Source organism: Mustela nivalis (assembly GCF_964662115.1).
Source record: "Mustela nivalis genome assembly, chromosome: 12".
Taxonomy (NCBI): Eukaryota; Metazoa; Chordata; class Mammalia; order Carnivora; family Mustelidae; genus Mustela; species Mustela nivalis.
Genome location: NC_139031.1, coordinates 20,680,535 through 20,706,671, shown reverse-complemented (window position 1 = coordinate 20,706,671; position 26,137 = coordinate 20,680,535). Strand labels below are relative to the sequence as shown.

The following is a 26,137-nucleotide window of genomic DNA, read 5'->3' as shown; positions in this document are numbered from 1 at the left end:
ATAAGGTTTGACCTAATCACCCACAGTGAACCAGGAACACTCGATGCCACACGCCAGTAGAGGTCTGAAGTGATGGGCTGCCCAGGGCAGAGCAGTCTCTATGCTAAGGGATCCCATGGCAGAGCCTGACGAGGGCCACTTGGGAAGGTGACCTGACTCTTTCAAACCCTGCTGTGCCCAGGCAGCCCCCTTGCTGGTGCGGACAAGGCCCCCTCATCAGACCTCTACAAGCCTCTCAGTGCCTACTGTGCGCCCTCCTCTCTTAAATGTACTCTTCAGCTCCAACCAAAGGAACAGAAAGCAAGTCTCTTGCATAGGGGAAGATGGAACCCTTCCTAGGGAGTAATGTTTGCAAAACAAATTTATCACATGTGAATAATCATCATAAGCCTTAAAAATCAAACCGTATTCATAGAATTAGAGGACCAAAACATAGATGGAAAGCAGCTTCCCTCGGTATGTATTATCATACCCACTACTTTACTGTATTGATATAAAGAGCTGAAAGTTTCCTGGAAATCAAACCTACAAATTAGAGGAAAAAAAAAAAACCAGAATGAAAGAAAATGTCTTTGATATGCCACTTGAAATCAAATCATGATTCAGGAGTTTTAAAAACTGTCACATGAATAGGTAAATAATAAAGGTGAAAAAAATGGTAAAATATTAACTGTAGAATCCAGCTGAGGTATAGGTGGGGGTTCACTGTGAAAATTTTTCAACCTTACTGTATACTTGAGGCTTTTAATAATAAAATGTTGGGAAAAAAAATTATCACACCATCTACTCAGGTACCAGTATTCCCCAAATTTCATGGGCTCTTACGGTTAGATGCAATGGTGAAAGGTCTTAAAGAATAAAATTTAAAAAGCACTAAAAATTAACTGGGGAAAAGACAAGTGACTCCATTAAGGATACTTGGGGGACTGACTATGTGAAAAAAAAGATTCCTTTACACCTTACTTCTAATTTGGTGAGCTTAATACAAAAAATGAAATTATTTTAAAAAAAATCAGAAGAATATCATCTAACTTCTCGGTAGGAACCTAAGCCCATGCTAACAGTAGAGTCACAGAGGAAAAAAAAAAACCAAAAATCACTTATTTAGAATGTAAATGTTCTGTGTCGCCAAAGAATCAAAAAATTTTAAAAAAATCAAAGAAGCCGAGAAAAATATTTGCCCCAATAGCACTAACATACACAAACTTGCCCCTCAAATAAATGATAAGAACAATTGCACGTTGACAGAAAAGTTGATTAAGGGACACCAACAGAAATTTACAAAAAGAAATGATAGATTCACAAACCCAGGAAAAAGTTAACCTTTCCTGGAAGCAACTTCAGAATGCCATGTATTTAGCACAGAGTGGGACGCCATTACACAGCTGCCAAGGGGCGCCTGAGTGGCTCAGGTGGTTGAGCATCTGACTCCTGATCTCAGCTAAGGTCTCAATCTTAGGGCGGTGAGTTCAAGCCTCATGTTGGGCTCCACACTGGGCGTGGCATTACTTAAAAAAAAAAAAAAAAGCTGTTGAATAAATGAGCCAAAAATAGCGTAACATTTTTCTGTACAAGGTAATACTCGGTATGGATGAAGATACGGCAGGAGGGCCATTTCATTCATTGCTAGAATGTGGGTAACTTGTTAACAAGCTTTCTAGGTAACAGTTTGGCCAGGGTTATCAAGAACCTTTAAAAAGTTTAATTCTGGGGTGACCGCATGGCTCAGTCAGTAGAGCATGGGACTCTTAGTTTCAGGGCTGTGAGTTCGAGCCCCAGATGGGGCATGAAATCTACTTAAAATGAGAAGAATAAATACAAAGTTTTAATTCTTTCAACTTAATAAGCTCACTGCAAAGAATCTATCCTAAGAAAGTTATGTTCATTGGCTATTTAATATTAATACATTATTTTATTATATTAATGTTATCAATGTTTTATTAATATAGGATATTAATATTATTACATTATTTAAATATATTTTTATGAGAACTATCCAAGATTCATGTATTTAAAAGGATCATTATTATAATGTACAACTGGCTTTTTAAAAGAAAAAGGAAGATCTGGGCACCTGGGTAGCTCAGTCAGTTAGGCATCTGACTCTTGATTTCGGCTCATGTCATGATCTCAAGGTCGTGAGATCGAGCCCCAGTCAGGCTCTCTATTCAGCATGGAGTCTGCTTGTCTCCCTCTCCCTCTGCCCCTCCCCTTGCACGTGGGCATGCATGCATTCTCTCTAAAGAGAAGAAAATGAAAGCTAACTAAACACTCCCCCCCAATTCGGCACTGTTAAAAATGTTTTTAAAGCATTTTAAGCACTTGGGAGAAAATGCTCATTTAAGAAATGGGATATGAAAGTTCCTACAAAGAATGATGCTAATTCCGTAAACTCTGTGTGTGTGCAGGAAAATACTGAAAGGAAATACACACAAATGTTGGGTGACAGGATCAGAGATCATTTACCTTTCTTCTTTATACACTTTCATATTTTAAACAAGTTTTACTACACGTTAAGTTAGAAAAAACAAATACCATATAAAAAGTTTGGAGGAGTGATCCACTGCTTTAGAAACAGGTCTCACACAAGTCAAGACCAGTAAGATAATGACTTCGAGCGGGACCTCGGGAAACCCATACAAACCACTGGCCTCTCCCGGTCTCCCACACGCCGGCCTGTCGGTGCGCACTCTGCCACGTCCAAACGCTCCCTTACCTTCCCTCAGACCTGCTTCTCCTCTGGTGTTTCATCTTGTGGTGAAAGGTACCCCTTCACCACCTCAGCCACCATCCTTAGGTCTCTTCCCCCCTTTCTCGCTCACTAACCTCCCCCTGAATCCACTGTCCTGGGCCGCCGCCTCGTCGTCTGCTCTACTGGAGGACTCCAGCTGGGGCAGCTTCTCCCTGTCCTGCCTCGCTTGACCTGGCCCAGTGGGCCACCTTCCCCTGCTGGACAGAGGCCTTCAGGCAGACGGCGAGTGATGCCGTGGGCCTGTTGTCAGGGTCTCCCCTCCCACATCACCTTCTCTTCGTGCGCCTCTCCCACGCCCTCCACCGGACCTCGCAGCCTCTGTGGCTCAGAGCCTTGCCACAATGCTTGCCTCCCCTGTCTGGCTAACTCCCTTGAAGGCTGTCCCGCAGGAGTCCATCAGACATGACCTTCAGCAGGAAGCCTCACAGAAAGGGGCTAGGTGCCACCCGGTCCCACAGCATGCTGATCTCATGCAACCTCAGGACTAACCGTACACTGTGATCTGTGTGTTTGCACCTTGGCCTCCTTTCCCAGAATGTGAGCCCCTAACAAAGTAGAACCTCAGTGTTTGTTGAATGAATTAAGAAATGTTTCCACCATCTCAGACAAAGTAGACAGAGTTAACCTATTCTCATCTTGGGAAAGATCTCAACCCAAGATTTCCTCACTTCCCTCAGCTCACCACTCATCTAACTGGATCACTGTCGCAACTGAGGTCATCTTTCTGATCTATTCATTAGCCAACAAATTTATTTATTATAGACCTTATGTCTTGACAGTATCTCTTTGGTTTTACTGGAATCCATCTGCTCCCGCCCATCCTATCAAAGAAGTGTTACCAACGCCCCCACATGGGACGCTCATTTAAAGCTCTGCAATTTACTGAAAGCAAGGCAGTGTGTAAGCCACCAGGGATATAAAGATAAATCAGACTCTTACTACTCAAAGACCATTAGCAAGAAATCCCTTAGCCTTTTTCAGGCTGGAACTCTGAGGCACTTTATCTTTTGCTGGAAGGGTGTACGACTTCTGCTGCTGGTGGATCCGCTCTTCGCAATTCCCCAAAATCTTTTTTCAAATGTGACTCAGTTGGACACAGTAATGAGTGTGACTAATGCAAGTCTTGTTTTCTTACTCTTCTATGTCATACTTCTGTTAATACACCCAAGATTCATGTCTATTTTTTTCTACAACAGCCTTACAGTACTGTCCTGAATTTACTTGATGGGCATTAAGGGCTACAGTTCTTTTAAATGGTGGTTTTCTGTACTCAACTGAACTACCTTCCATCTATCCCTACTGGACTTCTTGTGCTAATGGAGACTCATTCTCCAGTTGGTTACAATTGTTTTCAATTACATGTCTGGAGTTCGGATGATTTGTAGTCCTGTCTAATTTGGTAGCGTACACAATGGAAAAGGAAAAAGAAAGAAAAGAGATTTCATTATGTATGAGAAAAACTCGCTGCAACTGTTAACCGTGAGACTTAAAGTCTCTACCAGAATTCATGATGTACTCTACAGATTTCCTGGTTAAATGCTTAGGGAATCCCAGGGTATCTGTTCAAGGTTCTGAGAATATTACCCATTCTCTTTATTTATTTAATATTAGTCACCTATTTTTGCCACCTTTCCTCCTTTTCCCTAAGCATTGTTCCCTACCTCTCCAGGCCCAGCTAGCAAACAGAGAATGACTTCTTTCTGACTTGGATTCCTCCGCTTTTAAAAATCTGAGTGTTTGCTGGCAAGCTCACAAATGAGAGAATCACGCCTGGCTTTGGGCCGGTGTCCTTAACCTGGGGAACACAGATGAGCCTTAGTGAGCTGCAGATGCCCCCCAAAAGGCAGGCAAATGTTTGTGTATGAATGTGGCCGGAGGATTCAAGGCTTCTACCATAATCTCAAAGGGGCCCAACACCCCGACAAGCTCTCAGGCACTGAGCCGTAATAAAGCAGTACACTGACATAGCAATGATAAAATGACTGAGTCAACCCTCTGCCATGCCATTTCCAAAGGGAGAGAGAAATTCTACAGTAATTATACATTAAGCATCTTTTGCATTAACAGAGACCATGACTTAAGGGTGTGACTTGGGAATCCAGCACATATAAAATAACACAGAGGCAATCATCGAACCCTTCTGAGTATCTATCACTTCCAGTACCTGAGTTTCTACTTCTCACAAACTTTGGCCCCTTTCTTTGTCCTCTTTTGCTACCTCCAGCTTAGCTGGTAACATTGATTTAAAACCCAGACATCAGGAGATCAGAGGTGTCTCTGCACATAAAGGTTACTAACCAAAAACATGTATCTCTCACCAACTATCAATGACTGTATTATAATTTTTGCTAGAAGGTACTGTTATCTTCCATACTTGGGTTTTAAAGAACATCAACAAAAAACACCACAAATATGTCAAAATCAAAACTGCCTTCAGACAAGAAGCTGCAAAACTGAATGTATCTCAGCTCATGACTTCTATTGTCATCTGTAGGTTATGCTATCTATGGTTATCACCACATCCAGAGTATTTTCTACGTCAATGTGAAACCCAGCATGAACGGGTCAGGAAAAGACACGCTCTAAAAGCTAATCCTTTGACGAAATGCCATTTAGAAATTTAGAAGCAAGAGCCAGTGAAAATCAGAAACTGCCGCCATCCGTACTCACCACTGCGCAGGACACAAAGGATCCCGAAGTCAGGCTGGACCTGTCCTGGAAGGAAGGGATTGAATTCCATTAGGAGAGCAGGCAAGCAGAGACAGCAAGTGGCAACACCACCTTTCTCCAGCTCCTCTTATTTGCAGACACACAGATTTTGGAATCTTCCAGGACTAACAATGAAAACCACACTAGGTTGTTTTCCCAATTCCTATGAAATGAGTCAGTAGGTCAAACAACTTCTCTACTTGGGAGAGAGAACAATTCCTTCAGCTGCACTCACTGTTTCCAGGGAGGGGACTCCCTCCCTGCGCCCCCTGGATCAAAGCGTGGCCACAGGAAGCCACGGAGCACCCACCACGTGAGCCACATCACAGGGACTGCCAGGAGGTCTGTCTTCTTCATGGGACAGTTTCTCCTCGGGAATATTGAGGAGGACAAAAATCCAGTGAGAAGGAGGATGTGGCTGAATTCTCTTCATTGAGAAGGAGTTGGCAGAAATTTTTCTCTGCTGAGACCGAGGAGTCATTTACTTGTATCTCCTAAATATTAGAAGAGCAGTAACTAGACCTCGAAAAGCGCCCCCCGCCCAAACTGTTCCTGATGTAAAATAGCCTTTCCTCCTCAAGAAGGACTGCATTACTCAAAAAATCCAATGATTATTCAATCAATCCACATTTTGAAAAACCCTTCCCAGGCTTCCGTGAGTCCCACCATTCAGACCCTTAAATCAGATAAAGCAGAAGTATTTAAGAGCTTGCTAGCAGTCTTTTGAATCCACAACTCGAGACCATGAACACTGGCGCAGCCGTCATCATCGGACTCTACCGCCTACTCACCGGAGAGAACCTTTCTTGTCGTTAGCGACCTTCTGCATTGGAAATCACCAGCACCCCGCAGTGCGTGCTGAGAACTCACACACATTCAGGCAAGTGCACGGACGCTGTGTCTCTCAATACAGGTACGCAGGTCTTCTGTGACAGTTCTTCCCTCGGAGACTGGAAATACTTTTGCTTTCTCTATCGAGAGTACTTTCTTTCCTTTTCAAGAAGAGCTTTCGTTTTGATCTTGAGAAATTCTGATAAAACCACCAACTGAAAACCTGCCATTATAAGTGAGGGATTTCACAACGTTCATTCCAGAAAGACGGTGGCTGTTCATTTCTGGAAGTGATTCACTGCGAAAGAATCGCTGTTGGCGGCGGAGGGAGCCTTCACTTGAAGAAGGCAGCCTGCCCTCCGAGCAGAGCCCTCAGACCCGGCAGCCACGTGCCTTGCTGACCCCATCGCAGCTCCCTGAATCACCGTCCCTGGAGATGACACGCAATGACCAATTTCCTCTTCTAAACTCCCTCACTGTACAAAAAACCCCTTTGGTCTACACACCCTGAATTAATCCTCTGCTCGGGTGGAAACGTGCAAATAAATCTGGGGAGGGCTACAGCCGTCTTCTCCACCTGTCAACGCTCAGTCGCTGGCGAGTAACCAGCATATGGATACTCACTTCCTGTGAGTATTTCTAAAAGAGCTTATGATATTTCCTTTGGTCGGGGGGGAAGCAGGGAGAAAAGCAACGCAGGGAGAAGTAACTCCAACAAAACTAAAAGCATGCAATGTGATCACTGTTTACCAGCCACGCCTAATTTTAATTTGGTTTCTCAACCCCTGTGTAATTAAGACAGCCAAGAGAACAGCATCAGGAGAAAGAAGAAGAAGGGGAGAAAAAAAAAAAAAAAAGACATTTCACAAATGCTTAGACCTTCAGTGCGCGTGACCAGAAAAGTAATTTTAGGATTCGAGTGAACCAATCCGAAGCTGGTGAGAGCATTAACCCTTCAAGGAAAGAGAAAGAGTTCTTTCCACTTCTCCCCCAAATTTCAAATACGGAAATCATCTCCCTCCCCCTGCTGGGCACAGAGACACTGAAGGCACAGGCTCCGAGTGCCAAGCCGAGGGTCTGTGAAAAGAAAGAAGTTTTTCAGATTTGTGTGTGAAGGGGGCAGTAAATAGTTATTTATAGGACGCATCACATTTACAGGGCGGGCATGTGGCTTTCACAGCAGAGCACCCTTGGAAAACGGGCCACAATGGGCTCCAATAGAACTTTCTGTATTTCTCTTGGTGTTGGCCAAACCTGATCACTTATGCCAGAGAAGACTAGAATTTCTTCACTGCGCAGAATTTATCCCACCTTGGAGAGGATCAGTGGGGACAGAGTTCACTTTCTGAGGGGACTAGCAGACATTCTGCTGAAAGAGAAGCTTAAAAAAAAAAAAAAAAATCCTGTCCTTTATTTCCAGGCTACTAATGTCCTTCTGTCTTGGGTGGAAATGGTGGGAGGGGGAGCTCCTGAAGGTAGGAGAGGAAAAACAGAAGCTTTCACTTGGGGCAGACGGAGGCTGAAGGCCAAAGAATCAAATGCAGACACACAGCCGGGACACGGCAGTTTTGGCCCTTCGTTTCTGACAAGGTAACACTTGGCCACTTTCACCCCGACTCCTCTATTTCTCATTTTTGAGTGCTCAAGAGAAACATGAAGATAGACACGAAAATTTTTAATAAAGCCAACTGTATTTTATACTATGGAAGGAAATTTTCACCCATGTGCTATGGATTTAATCATTGCCAAACTGCTCTTTTCAAAAGAACGGTATGGGAACCGCTCACACAGTATGAATACACTCTTCAAATTGGGAGTGAGTGAAAACAGCACTGATAACTGATATGAAGAATTTAATTTGCACCAACAACACTACACAACAGTCACCCCTCTGCCCTCACTCCCACAACCTTGTGAACCTCCCCAGTGGCAAGAGCAACACTCTATAAAATATCAAAAGAACAGCAGGAACCTATCTATTGTAAGGACAGCAGTTTTAAATACCTACAATTCCAAAAAATCCTATTGCTTCTGGGCTTGGCGAGCTGAAAAGCAATGATTAGAGGCCTGACAACTACTCAAATATTAGTACCCCTAATTTCCTCACTTACTGAAAAGTCTGCTTCCCTCTCCCACTGGGTCATGGTCACACACACGCCCACAGGTCTCAAAGCTTCTGTGTACTTTGTTCCTGTTTCAGATCGTGCTTTATAGGAAAGTTCCTCTCTTAAGGCCTGTGAGGTCAACACAGACGGTTTGAGAAGAGAAAGGAAAAGCAGAGCAACACAGATAGAAAGATCTGAACTACGTGCTTGGGGGACATCGAGGGGACAACAGACAGAACATGAGCCCAACAGATGTGGCCAGCGCCAAGAAGCTACGGCCTGTTAGGACATCCTGGGCACTGTGGGGGCTGAGAGGGTGACTTCTCAGGTTGGGTATTTTGAATGTGACTGAACTACAGAGACTACCCAGGTCTGGCTGCTGAGCTGTGGACATGACTCAGGGGCAAATTTACAGATTCTGTGTTCCCTCTCCAGACCTCTGGGCCCGCTGTCCCCCATCCCCACCCCCATTCTCCCCAAACAAAATAAAACCCTGTGACAAATGTTCTCTATATTTGACTTGATTCCAAGCTTTCTTTTAAGCAATCTGAAGGAGTGCACTCTTCAGTGGCACTTTTCTAGAAAGGAAGGGGGGTGTGGCCTCACGTGGGAAGGGTACCACACTACAGGTAATCAGAGGGCCCATGTTTTGAGTCTTGGCTCCTCCTTTGGCTACGCTTTGCTCTGGTCCAGATCACCCAACCTCCTTAAGTCAGTTTAATCATCAGTGTTAAGAGCATAATGACAGGCAGGGCTGGCTCAGACACTACCAGGAGCTAGACACAGACCTGCTCATTAAATTTTCACTGCAACCCCAAATTCCATTACTGTCCATTACAGACAAGGAAACTGAGTCCTGGGGAGTTTAGGGATTTGACCAGGATCATGCAATCAGTAGGTGGTAAGGCCAGCATTCAAAACCAGGGAGCCCCACCTTGACCACTCTGCTCCGGAACCTTCCATCAGGATGTATGGCAGTCACACCAGGCTGAGGTGTATGTGGAGTAACACAGCACTTAACTTAGGAAACTACCTTGTAAGTTATGCCTGGGGCAGATTTGTCATCATGCCTCACACAAATATTTTCTGCAGAACTTAGAAGAAATTGAGTACAACTCCGTATTGATAACTCGAACACAGTCATGTGTCCTTGAGAACAGCTCTGTATCATCAGCAAGTTACTCTGTAAAATCTGTCATATGGAGTTTTAAGACAAGAAGTATGGAGAGACCGTTTTCCATCAGTGTGGTTAAGGGAAGGTCAACGTCACAGGGTTAAAGCTGGACTCTCCATCCAGTGACGCTGGGAGTGGTACTGTGTCACAGCTCACAGGGGCTGGGGGTACACATGGAACTAGGAGACCCTTCAGGGGCATTTTCATCTGACTGACTGGCCTCGGTCCATTCATGTGATGGGCGTGTTTGTAACCCTGTTCTCAGAACAAGCACCACTTACAAACTTTCTTCTGACTACAAGCTCCTCGGACTTGAAGAGGAAAAGCGAAAGATGAGAAAAATCTTTTCTTTCCATTACTACTATTGCTATGATTACTATTATTTTAAGTCAGGGAAAAACGAGGCCCCCATGAAAGGTCTGCCTATAAGGAACATCACTGAAGTTTTACCCAAGTCTTTCTTTTCTTTAAACTCACTCAGAGGCGGACTCTTCGATGTGAAACAAACTATGTTTCCCACATGCACACTGAACGGACCACAAGAGTAAAGGAAGTTGGGGGATCCCTCTGCTTCGATGGTGAATGATGATTTAGTCCTTTACTCTTCAAGGAAAAAGAAGGTTCCTACGTAGGGTCTTCAAAGCTTTTCATGCTATCTATTCTACAAAGTCGACTGCATTCACTTAGAACTTTCTGAATGGTTCCCTATCACGTTGGGTCACACCAAAACACTGAAAATACCTATGCCTAAAACAAAGACATCTGTTGACAAGAGAAGTTTAAGAAGAGAAAGAAGTAAGACCACATTCTGGTGTGATTTCCACTTGAAAGGGCAAAGAGTCTGGGAAACCTACGTACATTAGATTTCGAAGCCGGCACTTGTTTCTCCCCCAAAGTCTACTCGGCGTGAAAAGCTACTTCCTATACTATAGTCATAAAGTCAGATACTATTTGCTCCTATCATAACCATTCACATATTTCCTGTCATAAAAACTTGAACTCTGCTGGAATACTTGAGAATACATGCCCAAAAAACTACAGGCAGGAAATGACCATACAGATATATATTGTAAGTTCATATACCAATCTTAGCAAGGGACAAATCTTAGCAAGGGACGAATCATCTTTTCTTGGAAAACCAGTATTGTGCTTTATTGTCTTGGGTGACTAATTCCATTTATGGCCCACAGAGTGAACTTTCAGTATAAAAAGAGCTTTATTTACTGAGCTTAATCGATAGTTTTGTGGCAGCTTTAAGGATGTCTCTTAGAGGTACAGTGTGTGTACTGGGCTGCAAAGTACTTGCGGAGTTTCCTGGCCTGGAGCTAAAATCATGAAGATTCAAAACCTTATATGGGGTAGATGTGCACATTCTAAACGCACATGCAATTTTTTTTTTTTTTTTTTGCTGCCTTCGTACCTCTAAAAGAGAACAGGCTTCTCAATTCCTAGGCTCCCGTGTGTCTGGAGAGAAAAGCAGAGCCAGCTGCACACACCCAGTGATAGAAGAAAGTGTACAGGAACAGATTTGTTTACAAAACAGGGCCCCGCAAAGTCTGTCTCTCAGTGCCACAGCAGGATCCATCCAACAAAACAAACACACAAATGCAGAAGAATCTATGGGGACAACTCTTCCTGCTGATGAAGGTACAAGGGTTAGTGACTTACAGTGCAACAGTGCGGCCCGGTCTTGAACTCGGAATAGGTCACAAAGCCCAGGTGCACATACTTAGACAAAGTATGGTTTCAATGCTCCTTCTTTGGCATTTAAAAGTCTCAAATTTATTTCTTCAGCGTTGGCACGCTGTCCTACTTGGAATCCCATGTATTTCTATCTGGATAGGGTGGTCCCTTTAAACTCATCAGGAAACAACAAAACCAACACATTCTACTTATTTGACTTCAATTGACTGTTTGGCCACGCAGCCAGGTTTGCAAGTTCAGCCTTTGACTCCCTTCTTCATGGGGCCAAGTACAAGCAGCACCTATTTTCAATGACGACTAACTCTGTCCTCCTGCCTCCCTTTCCCACTGCCAATAAACATGGTGGACCTTTATCACTTCGTTCTTGGACAAGCATGACAGCCTCTGTAATTGGCTCCTTGGCCAGTGAGCAACTATGTGATGGAAAAACACAGTAAAGTGAGAGAAGATGGGGTTCTGGGTTTGGGTCTGCCAGATACAAACCACGTGATCCCAAGAAAATTGTGTCATCTCCTCAGAACTCAGCATTCCCATCTGCAGCATGAAGAAAACGGCCATCAAATCCCAGGGCATCATCCATTATGAACACAGTCACCAAATATGATCTTTTGAAATTCAGCTTCCTCAGATCATGGCACACCTTAAAAAATCTTTAGGGATTTTGCTAAAATTTCAGTTCTTCAGCTTGAATTAAACATGAGAGTCTTCTATAAACTGGAAGGCACCACACAATGCACCCCCCTACCGGGAATCATTTCTTGAGTTGCATGCACTAAGTATTATCCAGGACTTTTATATATTTTTAGACACATAGGCTCTAAGTCCCATGGCCATTCTGGAAGGCTGGTTTCATAACTCTACATTACATATCAAGAACCTGAGGATCTGTGAATAATATACCCAAGGTTATGTAACCTTGTTAGGTGCAGGAAAGTATGTACAAACCTACACGTGCTTAATTATCAAGCCTACTAAGCCATACTGAATGCTTTGTTTTTTAAGATTTATTTATTTGTTTAGAGAGAGAGAGTGTGCACACATACATAAGCACACAGGGGAGGGCCAGAGGGAGAAAGGGAATCTCAAGCAGATTCCCCGCTGAGCGCAGAGCCTGACTTGACTACGGGTTGGATCCCATGACCCTGAGATCATGACCCGAGCCCAGACCAGGAGTCAGATGTTTATGTGACTGCCCCACCCTGGCAGCCTGAGTGCTTTAACTGGAACATAATAGTGTGTGTGGGGGGGTATTTTTCCTAATTACATGAGTCATCATTCTCTAAGTCCCCAGAATGATCAGGCTGTATAAGGAAGGGCAGATCATTATAACATAAAAACGTTGACAAATAAAGTGATCACCTCATACTTCATCCTCAACCCCAGCCATCTATTCCTGCTCATTTTTTAGGTTGGTAAACATCACAGAATACAAACGCAAATGCAGTGTAATTTACTTGTAGACAGTTAACTTGTTCAACAGTTAACCGAGGAAGTCAGAGTCAATGGAGATGATCTCACGAGAGGTAGACTCTTCCAAGAGAACGGTGTGTATACCCAAAGACTACGAGTGGCCCTTGGGAAAATGTGAATGCTCACCCCAAAATCACTCTCTTTATGATTCTACCACAGAACTCACCAATTTTTGTTAAAAGAAATAACACGCTGTTGCATCATACCCTAAATTTCTGTTCTATAATGTGAACCAAACTTAGATTCCGTTTCTTTTGAACTCCTCAAAACTGAGTCCTAATAAAATCTCTTTAATTTCTTTTTCTTTTTAACTGTTTGCTTTAAATGTTTGATTCCTTTCAAGCTGATTCTATTAGTTTTCTGGTACTAGTTACCTTCAATAATAAGGACCTTCTGAAATGACAGGAATAGAAAAAGGAAGAATGAAAGAATTATTGATAGTTTCCTGATGATCCTTACTTTTTTTTTTTAAATCATCTGTTTATATATAACAGTTTGTAATTTGGAAGAATTTGGTCTTATAAGACTTCACTTTGGAAGGACCCCACTGTATCAAGATCCTTCCCGACATAAAACGTGCATATATACTTGTATATAAAACTAAATGGTTTTGCACAAGAAACAACAAGCATTGGCAAGGATGTTGAGAAAAAGTAACGCACATGCACTGTTGGTGGGAAGGCAAACTGGTGCAGCCACCATGGGAAACAATATGGAGGTTCTTCAAAAAATTAAAAAAAGAACAATCCTATGACCCAGTAATCGTACTACTGGGTACTTCGCCAAAAAATACAAAAACACTGATTCGAAGAGCTATGTGCACCCCAATGTTTACTGCAGCATTATTTACAAGAGCCAAATTCTGGAAAGAGCCCAAGTGTCCCTCCACAGATAACTAGATAAGGAAGAGGTGGCAGATATGTACACAATGGGATATTATTCGGCCATAAAAAGGACATTTGCAGCGACATCGATGGAGCCAGAGAGTATCATGCTAAGTGAAGTAAGTCAGTCAGAGAAAGACAAATACTGTATGATCTCACTCATAACGTGGAATTTAAGAAACAAAAGAACACAGGAGAAAGAGATAAAGAAAGCAAGAGATAGACTTTTAAATTTATTATTATTTTTTAATTTGACAGACAGAGATCACAAGTAAGCAGAGAGGCAGGCAGAGAGAGAGGAGGAAGCAGGCTCCCCGCTGAGCAGAGAGCCCGAAGCGGGGTTCGATCCCAGAACCCTGGGATCATGACTTGAGCTGAAGGCAGAGGCTTTAACCCACTGAGCCACCCAGTTGCCCCAAGACAGACTTTTAACTGTAGAGAACAAACTGAGGGTCACCAGAGGGAGGTGAGTGGAGGGCAGAGGAAAGAGGGGTGGGGATTAAAAAGTGCACTTAACTACGGTGAGGAAAAATACACAACTAAGTGGCTTTGGTTCCTGCAAATATCCTTCAAGCAAAGGTTCAGACAAGGGCTATTCTGAGAACGATTTAATGGGATTTATACTATAAAACCTCAAACGCGTATTGACTTAACCAAGACGACTCTGGAAACAAAGTGTGATTACTATGCTTTTTCTAGTGACTATAATACCCACTTCCAAGAATCTAATAAAATAATGTGTCCCATGCCAGAAAGAAACCCAAGAAGGCATGCCCTCAGAAAACCTAGTCTTAAGCTGGTAAATTTGGACTGTGAGCAATCAGAACACTACTGGTGAGCTTTCCGTCCTGCAGAATTGTCTGCTGTAGGGATCTCGAATTGTTCCTCAACAGACAACAGTTCTCTTGATAGCTCCTTCCCTCTGAAAAGCAAAAGGTGCTACTCTTCATTAAGGAAAATTGAGAGCCTGTGATCTACATGTCCCAGTAGAGATCCTTTTCCCCTAGGCAAAGGATGGGCAGAAGCTCAGTAAGGCGCAGTCCAAAATTAACACGTAAGTACATCTAAGAGCCTTTCCTAGATGTCAGCCATCTGGGACTGGGGAATGGGGAGAGCAGAAGTGGGATGGGAAGGAAGAGGGGGCAACTCAACAGCTCTGGACTTCCATGATTCTGAAAGCATGTTTAACACAGGACCCAATGCTTTTCAAAGGGGATTCTCCAGCACTGATGCCAAAGGTGGCCTAATGATGCTGTCGCCGTCTATGTTCCCGAAAGCTGCCAGTAACGGTGCTCTCTCTTTAAGCCAGAGCAGAAGCTGAAAATGCAAGCGGACAGCATGGGGCCATGTGGCAGCAGCACTGACAGTCCTCGCAAGCAGCGAGGCCCGTGCTTCAGAAGCTCGGGGCGGAAAGCTTGTTCTGGAGAGCACCCAGCAGAGAGCATTGGGTTTCCTCCATCTAACCAGGTCACCCAGGCATGGAATGCACAGCTCTGCCAGACAGAAAGCGTTTTGGATGCCTGAGAAACAACAGCTTGTCCGGGCTACTGATGCGGAGAGAGGCCATGGTTTCCTTTCCCTCTGCTTTGAGTGGCGTCCTTGACGTCACAACGGCAAGGAACCACTGTAGGGACAGACAACAGGGCGCAGGCCAAGAGCGCCCTGCTCCATCCTAGGGCGGCTTTCATCTCATTCTGACATCTTCTCGGGCTGCAGAGAGTTGGCGCAAAAAGAGGTGAAGGGTTGCGGCTTAAAAATAAAGGTCATCTCTGGGCTGAGCAAACAGACCTCTGGGCACGCTAACCGTCACCTTTGAGAAACTTCCAATGTGTTTCAGACAGAGCAGACTTCCCAGGGAATGTCTGCAAGGATTCTGCTGATGGTGCAGACATCTGTGCTTTCCCTAAGAGCTCAACTTCTTGGATATCAAAACATAGCCTCTCCTAAGAGGCGCATTAACTCCTGAGAGAGGCGAGGAGCTTGGGAGAGCAGGCAGACGATCCTTGCAAGAGACGTGTCCTGCTCTCCGGGATAAAAATACCCTTTGAGGGATTTTATAACTTAAGTTCGAGCAATTAAACATGTGCATTAGTCCCCCAACTGCAGGTGTTTGGACAAATGGCGAACGCTGTTCACACGTTGGCGGGTTCCACTCACCATTATTTAAAACGAGTTGTCTGTATCAGTCCTCAGAGCACATTGAAAAGCACGATCTTTTGTGTTTTAACCTCACATCAAAATTATAAATTATATTTAGCTACATGAGTGTCAGATCATTTATTTCCATTATAAACGCAATGCTAACTCCAGACGTACCAGGCAATGTGCAGACAGCATCTGAAAGCATCAGCCCACCGCTTTCATAAGCAGAGAACAGTCTTCTGTTGCCACAGCTTTGCTCTAGGCTCGGTCTTCTGCCTTGGGAGCACTCACGGCTCTCACCAAGCCTGAGCCCTAACCTTTGGGGTCCTTTGGGACAGATGAAGCTAGAACACCGAGGTCAGAGGGGCTGGTTCTGGGGGGTGGGGTGGTGTGTGTGTGTGTGAGTGTGTGTGTGTGTGTGTGTGAGTGAGAGAGAGAGAGAGAGAGAGAGAGAGGTGTGATTTGGGGCAGAGCACAGCATACAGAGAGCAAGGGGTACACCTGTTCCCAGGACTTCTGTGCTTGTATTTGGAAAAGCAGTTCAGCAGAAGGAACAACATTTCTGAGCTACCCTGCCCTTTTATCAGCTTTTCCTTTTCTTAATTAAGAGGAACACTCCCAGTGTGGCCCTTGGGTCAATCTTATTTCAACAGAATGATCCGCTACGAAGACTGACTTACTTTCAAAGGTAAAAGAGGGTAGAATTCTGACCTCAACTCTCATTTGAGACCCCTACAACAATACCACCCTTCTGCCTCCAGGCTGTCCGGAACAACCCTCACCTTCTACAGGTGTCTCAGGCCCTGCTCTGGAAACTCGTCTTTGGGCTAAAGTGCTCTTACCTGGGTAGATAACAAACTCTGGGTCCCATTCCTACTGTTAAAAAAACAAACCAAAACAAAACTCTCAGTATGTTCAGTGATTAAACAATGGAGAAGATGCGGCCAACATTACTTTTTACCTACATTTTTTTCCCCACCAAATGCTGGTTATACTCAAGAGGTAAAACTTATTCTAGCCCTACCTGTGTTTTTATTTTATAAGAGCTCTTTATTGTTTAAGAACCATAGTTAAATCTCCTCTGAACTGATTTATTAAACTTAAGTTTTCAAGAAGACAACGAAGAGATTTCTCAAACTTATGGGAGACGATTTATTTTTATCTGATGTAAAGAGAGCGACAAATAATTTCTTGCCATTCGTATCTTGATTAGAATTTTCTAATGCTCAAATTCCTGGTTATAAGCCATAGTAAACAATCAGTCCTTCATTCAGGAGCAACTACTGAAAAGGCGATATTTAAAAGAGGAAAAAATAAAACATGATGTGATTAAAACCCTATGCACGTCTTCACTTCAAGGCAAACGCTGTGCCCATCTGGGTATTTAAAAGGTGCCAAATATCATTGGGATCTAGATTTAATTCATGTCATAAAGAAAGCACCGTATTTAATTTGTTCACAAAAGACCTAGAACCTCATGGAAATGATGGTGGTGATAAGGACAGTGAAGTGAACGATGATTAAAATGAGGTATTCATTTTTAAATTATTTAAATGCAGGATCAATCACAAACGTGAACAAACTTTCAATGATCTAGTGTTCCACTCTTAATGAGAAAGGGCAATTTTGAAGATAATTTTCAGCTTTAGTAGGTTTCTGCCCTAATTTGCTCCTCTGTTGGGAAATCTTTTAAAAAATTAGTGGGTTTAAAAACCCTGGCTGTGTTCAGTCGGGAGGCCAAAGAGGGAGAGACAACACTTGTTCCCAGGGGCCTCAAAGACAGAGCCTGAGAACTTGGAGACGCAAACACATGACCCGAGTGGAAGGCACTGTTTTCGTTCGCTTTAGTGGGTACTGAGAACCAGGGAGAACCTGAGAACACAACCATCTTTTCGAGTGAGAGGAAACCAGACATGTGCCGGGCCACGCTGCCCCTGCACAAATGCAGAGGTACCCATGTTTAGAAGTGACCGCTGTGCCCTCCGACCTGCCTCTCAGGGTGGCCACCTTCAGGGCTGCTGGTTTCCTCACGTCCACACTCTCTTACCCACTGAGTCTTACAAGGAACCGCAGCCCTGATCCCTGTTTTCAGTCCAAGGACTCTGATGGGATTTCGTTATGAATCTTCCTTAGACCCAACAGCCAGAGACGACCTCTCCCTTCTCCAATCGCCCTTTGAAAATGGTAGAGAATAGGTCTATCCAGTTCTAACTGTATGGGTAAAAAATAAAATAAGATTTAGGGGAACCTGGGTGGCTCAGTGGGTTAAAGCCTCTGCCTTCCCAGCTCAGATCATGATCTCAGGGTCCTGGGATCAAGCTCTGCATTGGTCTCTCTGCTCAGCGGGGAGCCTGCTTCCCTTCCTCTCTCTCTGCCTATCTCTCTGCCTACTTGTGATCTCTCTGTCAAATAAATAAATAAAATCTTTTAAAAATAAATAAATAAAATTTAAAAAGAGTTCTCCTCCAGTCTATCCGAACTCAACCAACAGTCATCATCCGATCCTATAATGCACACATGAGAAATCCGTTTTCACAGACTGTCACTTGTGCTTGTTACAAAGAACTTTTTACATAAGCAACTATGTGTTCTTTTCCTTCACAGCACATTATAACCTGCAGCTGCCTTTGTGCTTACATGCTTCCTGTTTCCTCCACTAGGCTGTACATTCCATGAAGGCAGGATTAATATCTGTGTGATCCTTGCGGCAACACTATGGATGAAGGGAGGGAGGGGAGGGGAAGGGAGTAGAGGGGAGGAGTGAGGGAAGAAGAGAAGCAGCAGGAAAAGCAAAGGAAGGGAAGGGAAGACTAACCCAACAGCAGCTAGGCTGGTTTTGGTAAACAGAGGAGGACTTGCGCAGTTTGATCAAATTTTACATTCACAGAATTTAAAATTATTCGTCACGATAATCCCATCAAGTTTCATTACCTCAAGTCATCTTTTAACATTAAATTAAAATTATTACTTCCGACACAGAGGCATGGAAGTGAGGAGTAAATCGCTTCCCGATCTTTTTTGTTGGGTCTATACAACAGCCACTGAAGGAGGTCCTTCTGCTTACTGGCCTTTTAAGTCGCCTGTTTTTAAATACAAAGCTCCTTCTCTAGGTGGATGGTTTAAGGATTGTGATAAAGGCCCCGCATTTCTTCCTTTTTAATCATAACCCTATCTTCGAAACACAAAGCTTCACTTTTAACCTTGGATACGTTTACTATAAGGAAGAACTAGTTCTCCAGAAACCCTTCTCATTTTTACCACTCAAGTAACAATGTAGTTCCTGGTAAAGGGACACCAGTCAATGAAGAAACCACGTGCCAACAATAAGCAGAGTCACAGGGCCAGTTCCCTGACTAGGGCCACCTCAGACCTGACAGCTAGAAAGGCAGGTGTGTCACTAAGAGGGTTCTCATGAGCCCTGATGCCCTGGCTTGGGGAGGGGGAAGCCCCCGAGGTGTTCATCCTCGGACAACGTATCCCACACCAGGCACCATACAGGCTCCCGCCGCCCCAGCACCCCGAGGCTGCACACACCTCCCCGTGGGCCTCAGGGCTCAGTCTCTGCAAGGGACAGGGCTGTAGGAAGCAGTGACAGAATCACGTGCGCCACAGATGAAGTGTGAACGCTGACTCTTTTCGAGGGAAAGAAAAGTTCAAATGGACCAGTATGGTTTTGAAGCCATCCGTCCAGGAACGGCGACCAGCCAGAGAATTTAGCCTGCTGAGCTGAGAGCACGCCCCGTCTGGCCTCCTGCTGAGGCAGAGACAAGCATAAACGCATGAACTCGAATCCTCGGGAGGTCACCGGCCTGGGAATTGTGAGAATTAACAGAACGAACGCGCGCCTTTTGCGTCTGAGTCCTGTGGGTCTCCTGGGATCATCTCCCCGTGAAAAACACATCCAAGGACAGATCACGGTCTGTCCTTCCCACACTCAAGTCGTTTAGAATCCAGATGCTCGCCTCCCTTCTCCTGGATGGTGGCATCTTCTTCTTGACTGACACAGCATTCACAAACCCAGGGAGCTACCGGAGCTACCCTCGGGACACCCATCACAGGGCACGAGAGGCAGCGAGGTCTCCCTCCTGACAGCTGGGCTAATTCCCCTGGGTCCGGGCCTGCGTCACCCGTGTCCTAGGAATGTAACCTTCGCCACCACGCCCTCTGATGGCAATCAGCTGTGACGTGCTCATGCTGAGGTAGGATGTCGCGCATGCAGGGGTCTTAACACCTCCAGCAAGCCCCACTGGGAGACGGGACTCGAAGCCAACAATCTATAATTAATCCTAGTGCCAATGTGGGTTTGTTAAAGGCCCCCAGAGCAAATCGTGTTTTCCCTGACTAGGGCTTGGCTTCCTTGCTTTAAAAAGGATTCTTAGTATTTATTGCAGTAAAATTAAGCACTTTCAAATTTCTGCCAGATCCCCTGGAGAAATACGGTTTATTAATACCAAACAAATGGGATGCTTGAAAGGCAGGAGACCCAGATTCTAGTCCCTGGCCTGCTACTGACTCACTGGGTGGCTTCAGGCAAATCACTTAAATCAAGTAGACATCATAGTCAACAGGCACAGAATGGTGCCTTGGTAGGTGGGCAGTGCCCTGTGAGGTCTGAGGCCAGGTTCAATGGTGAAACTAAGTCAGTACAGACAAAGCCCTCTGCTAGCGGCCACTGCCTGGAGCGCCATTTCTGTAGCTGGGATCAAAGCGGCCACCCTGAAAGACGACCCTACAGTTTATTTAGTTCTTGAAGCTGAAGAAATGGTGTGAAACTTATTTAAAAGAGGGGCAGTCCCACATAGGAAGGAGCCAAGAGCACAGCTTCTAGAAGCGAACTCTGTGGATCTGAATCCTGGGTCTACCACTTGTGAGCATTTGTTTTCTCATCTGTAATATAGACACAAACAGTAGCTACTGGTCACATGTAGATGGGTGTGAAGATTTCAGGAGTTACTACTTGTACTGGGGGGTGAACAGGAGCTCTTGGCTATACAAGTTAACGAAGCAGCAAAATCAAGTAAAGTTAATATTCTCTGGAATACGAAATAAATTTATAAACTTGCATTTGCAAATAACCTTTATACTATGGAGTTCACAGAAATGCTTTTCCCCCTATTTTCTTGGAAGCTCATACTCTCATTGATGCTTTTACAAAATCACGCTTCAACAAAGTTGCCAGGCAGATTGGGGAAAAAAGCAAAAATAAAAAGAAGCCTTAAGAAAAAAAAATTCTAAAATAAAAAATCCCAATTGATGGATGAACCAGCCTTCTAGGAAGAGCTGGAGAACTAACCACCTAGATGCCATCCACGTGCTGCTCTCTCTACTTCAGACCTCTCTTCTGAATCACAGACTTCAGTATCCACCCGTCTGCCCAACACCTCCATGAGAATTCTAACAGCCATCTCAAAGTCAACAGGTCGAAAACAGAACTCTTGGTTTTGCTCCCCTCCCCCCATAAACCAGATAGTGGGTACGGTACTATGGGATACATTCACACACACCCGAACACTGTAGAAGGAACAGCTAGATCCCCAACAACATGAATGAATTTTATAAACATAATATGGAGGAAAAACATATAGCTGCAAAAAACTGCACACGTGTTTATACGTCTCAAAGTACCTTTAGCAATGCACATTTATGTGATAACATATATATGTTTGTTTTTAAAAAAAAAATCAAGAGAATTACAGACACCAATTTCAGAATTGTTAGGAAACCACAGAAGTACAGAGAGATCCGAAAGTATTTGTAATGTTTTGATTCTTAAATGGGGTGGTGGTTCTCTAGAGCACTTTTTAATTGTCCTTTAGAGCTTATTTTTATGTTGCACATCATCTTTTGTATATATAAAATGATCAAATTAAAAAAAAATACAACCCATAAAAATGAATTCTGTTGAAAGTTATATTTCAAAATAAAAAGATAGTAAGTTATATTTCAAAACAATAAACTAAGCAGCGTAGAAAAGTAAATCTTGCTAAAAATAGGAAGAAATTAATGTATACTAATACCGCTGGTTATGGAATATAATTAGTTGATCAAGGTGATTAAGACACACACGTAGTGAGTGGATCAAATGCCAAGGAAAAACTATTCTGACCAGGTTCACAGGTCAGAACAAATTTATTTATCAGGAATGTGTTTCCTAATTTGCTAGGTTTTCTTTAAAAACAAAATGGATTAGCATTCCTCGTTAGCAGGACCATCTGGGCCTGCAAAGGATGAGGAGGTCTCCCAACCCGCCCCCATCGAGGCCAAGGGTTGTGTAGGAGAAGCTCAGAGCCACACCTGTTGAAGGCCCATGATTTTAGATTTTACTCTTCTTTCCTGCATCAGCACGGATGACAGACAGTTGCTGTAGCCAGGCTCAAAATACGCTTCCTTCTGTTTAGAACATCTGAGTTGAAGTCTTAACTGAGCACAGTATGAGAGTCTGTTTTGGAAGGGAAGTGACCGAGCTCAGAGCAGCGCTAAGCATGATGTTTACCTATCTGTCCCAACAGGCAGAAGACAAAAAGAGGCCTGTGCATTTCTTGTCCTTTTCCAACAGGAGCTGGATCTCTCTGAATGGCCAGGGAGGAAGAGAGAGTCTGATTTAGAGTTGGCAAGGGTTTATGGGAAGAAATGTCTTTGTAGCTCGTCCTAAATATTATGGTAACTTGGACTGAGTTAGTCTCCAAGGGAGAAGTCGCCACATGTTATAACAGAAGCCACTGGGCTTGGCAAGGAAGGAATGAAAGAATTGCAATTAAAGCAGTGCCATTTCTCCATCATGGAGAAGACAGGAGGGCCAGGAGGATACCCTGTCCTCTTTTTCCAAGGCCGGTCCAATTAAACCCTGCCCTCTTAAATCAGCCTTCCCCATACTCTAAAGAGGACTAAATGCTGAGATGAATTTTAATTTGTCATCAATTCTTAAGGAGAGCTTTTTCTTCCTTCCTACTAAAAAAAGAAAAAACAAGTCAACAGACAGATTCAAAAACAGGAGTGCCAGAAAAAAGATCTGAGCTTGAGAAGGTTGCGAAGGTACAGTTTTCAAATGTATCTATTACTTTTGTGGCTCTAAATAAGATAAGATTGTGTTCTGTTTTTGATGTATACCCCACCACCCCACCATTTAATTTTTGAAAAATTACATCCTTGCCCCTATCTGCCTTGCTATTTTGATGGGTCATTCCCAAACATAAAATGCCCTACTTTGAGGCTTTCCAAAGCTACGAGGAGTGCATTCTGGTACAAAGCAGGCTGTTAATGAGTTTTTACTGAGTGAACCTGCATTCTTTCCTGGCCTTGATTTGGATATAAATTATAAGGCTTCGTAGACAAACAATAATGTAGTTTCTAGCCAGCCAGGTTTCTTCTTAAGGTGAAAACAAATTATAAAAGGCATAAACCTTGGTTCATAGATTAAATATATACACAGACCCATGTATTTTATGAAACACAGGAGCCCAGAGGTGACTCTGCTATGTCATACCAATTTTTTTATAAATAAAAAAAGAAAATTCACATTATTTACTATAAGCCTGCAGAAATCATCATACACTTGCATGATTAAAGCCAAGATTATAAAGCAAAGTATTGAATGCTACTTATGCTTGTATTTCTTGATCAAACTCATCATAATTTACTATTTCTAAGAGGAAAAACAAGCTTATATAATGGTACTCATTACCATATCTAATTTCCAGTTATGAGAAGCAAAGGGAATGAGTTTTGAGGGGAAAAAAGAAAGAGACAGAGGTGCCTGGGTAGCTCAGTCATTAAGCATCTGCCTTCAGCCCAGGTCATGATCCCGGGGTCCTGGGATCGAGCCCCGCATTGGGCTCCCTGCTCTGCGGGAGGCCTGCTTTTCCCTCTCCCACTCCCTCTGGCTGTCTTCTCTATCAAACAAATAAAATCTTTTTTAAAAAAGAGGGAGGACAAAATATAAATGTAAATAACACAGTTTGGGTTTACAAAGTGGTTTTCCATGTATCTCATTTGAAAAGAAAGGAGATGTGTTAACTAGACAGGTGAGGAACCAAGGGGGTGTGTGTCTGTGACTATGTGAGTGTGAGTGCACAGGTGAGTGTGAATGTACGTGGGTGGGTGTGAATGTGTGTGCATGAGTGTGAATGTGAGTGTCAGTGCACGTGTGAAAGACACAGGAGAGAAAGAGAGTGGGAGAGATCTAGAATAACTGGAAGAAACAAGAGACCTTTAGGAATGTTCAAAAAACATGTAATTTGGTGTCTCCTTAAAAAGCACCAATATTATTTAGATACTGTCCTAGGTTGGTACAGAGTATAAGCTACGGAACAGTAGTCCTGAGTGCTGATGACAGGGGTGTACAGAACGTGATTTAGAGGTCTCTGGGGAGGGTGATTTACTGGCAGACTCCTGCCATAGCTAATTGAAGGCCAGGCTGATACATTCATCCGGACACCCAGAGAAAACACCCTCCAACAGGCGCCGGAGGGCTCATTCAGCAGAAATTCAGAGTCCCCCCACCAGGTCAGGGCTCCCTCCCTGGCCCACAGCAAAGGCTGGTGGTGATCACAGGAACAGAGTGATCCACATCCACGCATTAAGGACCTACTATGTGTCAGGCAGTGCACGTGGCAGATGCTGAAATGTGGTGGTGAAGGCAATGAAGAAAAAGTTCCTGCCCTCAGGGAGCTTACACTTTAGCTGGGCATGCTTCCCAGCATGTTCCAGGGAGGGACAGCAGGGACACGGATGGCGCTGGCTGGTGTCATTAAGACAAGAGTTTAAATCTTGCTCTGCTGCTGACCATGGAGACATTCTTGAACTCCCTAATCATGGCTTTCTTTACATGTGAAATGGGGTGATCACGTTAAAAAGACCGTGGGAGGTATGTCTGTCTGTCAAGCACTTGTGAGTTCTGGTGCACACGGAGCCCAGCAAGTGGCGGCTACACAACAAAGGACACACACAGAAGCTTGCTCTCTTTCCCCAGAGCACTCCCCGAACTGTTGGACAAGGAGCTAAACCACATCATCCCTTCACCAAAGTTCTGTACGATTTTGGCCAATCAGATGGCCACCAGCGCTACGGGGCTAGACAGGCAAGTCTAGTTGCTAAAATAGACCCCAGCAAGAGGCCCAAAGTGCTGCTGTAATGGGTACGTTTTCCGTTTCTTCAGGAGGTAGCAAGCAGGTATTATAAGATGGCCTCTAGTAACTTCAATAACTTATAAGCATTTTCTCTTTTAAAACAAACCTAGGACTCTTCTTTCAATAAAGATACTTTAACAAAATAATAAAAAAAAATAATAATAAAACAAACCCCCTAAGCCTGGGTGGCTCAGTCCTTTAAGCATCTGTCTGCCTTCGGCTCAGATCATGATCTCGGGGGTCCTGGGATCGAGCCCAGCGCCGGGGGAGGGGGGTGTCCCTGCTCAGCGGGGAGCATGCTCCTCCCTCTGCCTCTGCTGCTCCCCATGCCTGTGTGCACATATGCACTCCTCTCTCTTAACTACGTAAAATATTTTTAAAAAACAAATACAACAAACCCTATAAAAAGTACCACCACCACAGTGAATGTTCTGGATGATGACGCCACAAGGAAAGATGAAGAGCTCCACTCAGGACCCCCATGCTGGGAGGCCGTAGAGGGGAACGGCTGGAGGAGTACTGCCTGGCCCCCCAGCGCCCCCTATCCTTCACTGCTGTACAGCAACGACCATGCTGCTCCCTGGCACACAGCGCTTTAAATCTGTCACACGGGGTATGGAGCTCACTGGGCAGTTGTAAGGATTAAAATCACAAACATCTGCAGAGCAATCAAGTGAATACCCAACATACAGAAAATAGGACATAAATGTTAGTGACCATTACTCATGGCAAATCCAGTAATGTTATTATCTTGCTAATAAAAACACAGGAGCCAAGCATCAAGACAACAACTGAACCACCGCAGAGGAAACCGAGTTCTTTCTTTGGTTCTCGGGCCAAGTTGATACATTGCAGTGTGTACGCCCCATCCCTTCTGCAATCCACTTCCCTCACCTACACAAGTTACGTACAAATAGAAGCACAAATCTGTCTATGTGCGTGAAGGTCTATGTGCACACACACCCACAGGGAGGCCTGGAGAGATCTGGCGCAGTCTTGTTAATATCCACCGCGGCTGAGCCACTGACACGTCGGTACTCTCCCATTAGGATGCTCAGGGTTCTTCAGAGAAACAGGAACAAACAAGGTGTGTGTGTGTTTTGTGTGTGTGTGTGTGTGAGAGAGAGAGAAAAAGAGAGAGAGAGAGAGAGAGAGAGAGGGAGACTGTCTCTGTGCAAGTACGGCAGAGAGAAAGATGGAGAATGATAGAGATTTTTCTTAAGGAATTAACTGGGTCAGGC

The 26,137-nt window shown here is 44.0% G+C and overlaps 1 long non-coding RNA gene across 5 annotated transcripts in view; it reads right to left on the bottom strand.

Moving 5' to 3' along the window:
- LOC309845709 overlaps window positions 1-26,137 on the bottom strand; it is a 215,932-nt gene that overhangs the window by 24,917 nt on the left and 164,878 nt on the right. For 4 of the 5 annotated variants that reach the window (XR_014301455.1, XR_014301456.1, XR_014301457.1 and 1 more), the window contains one exon: window positions 5,423-5,467. The exons of the other annotated variant lie outside the window; for it this stretch is intronic. This is a non-coding gene — a long non-coding RNA (uncharacterized lncRNA). The remainder of the gene's footprint in view (window positions 1-5,422; window positions 5,468-26,137) is intronic. 5 annotated transcript variants of the gene reach the window in all.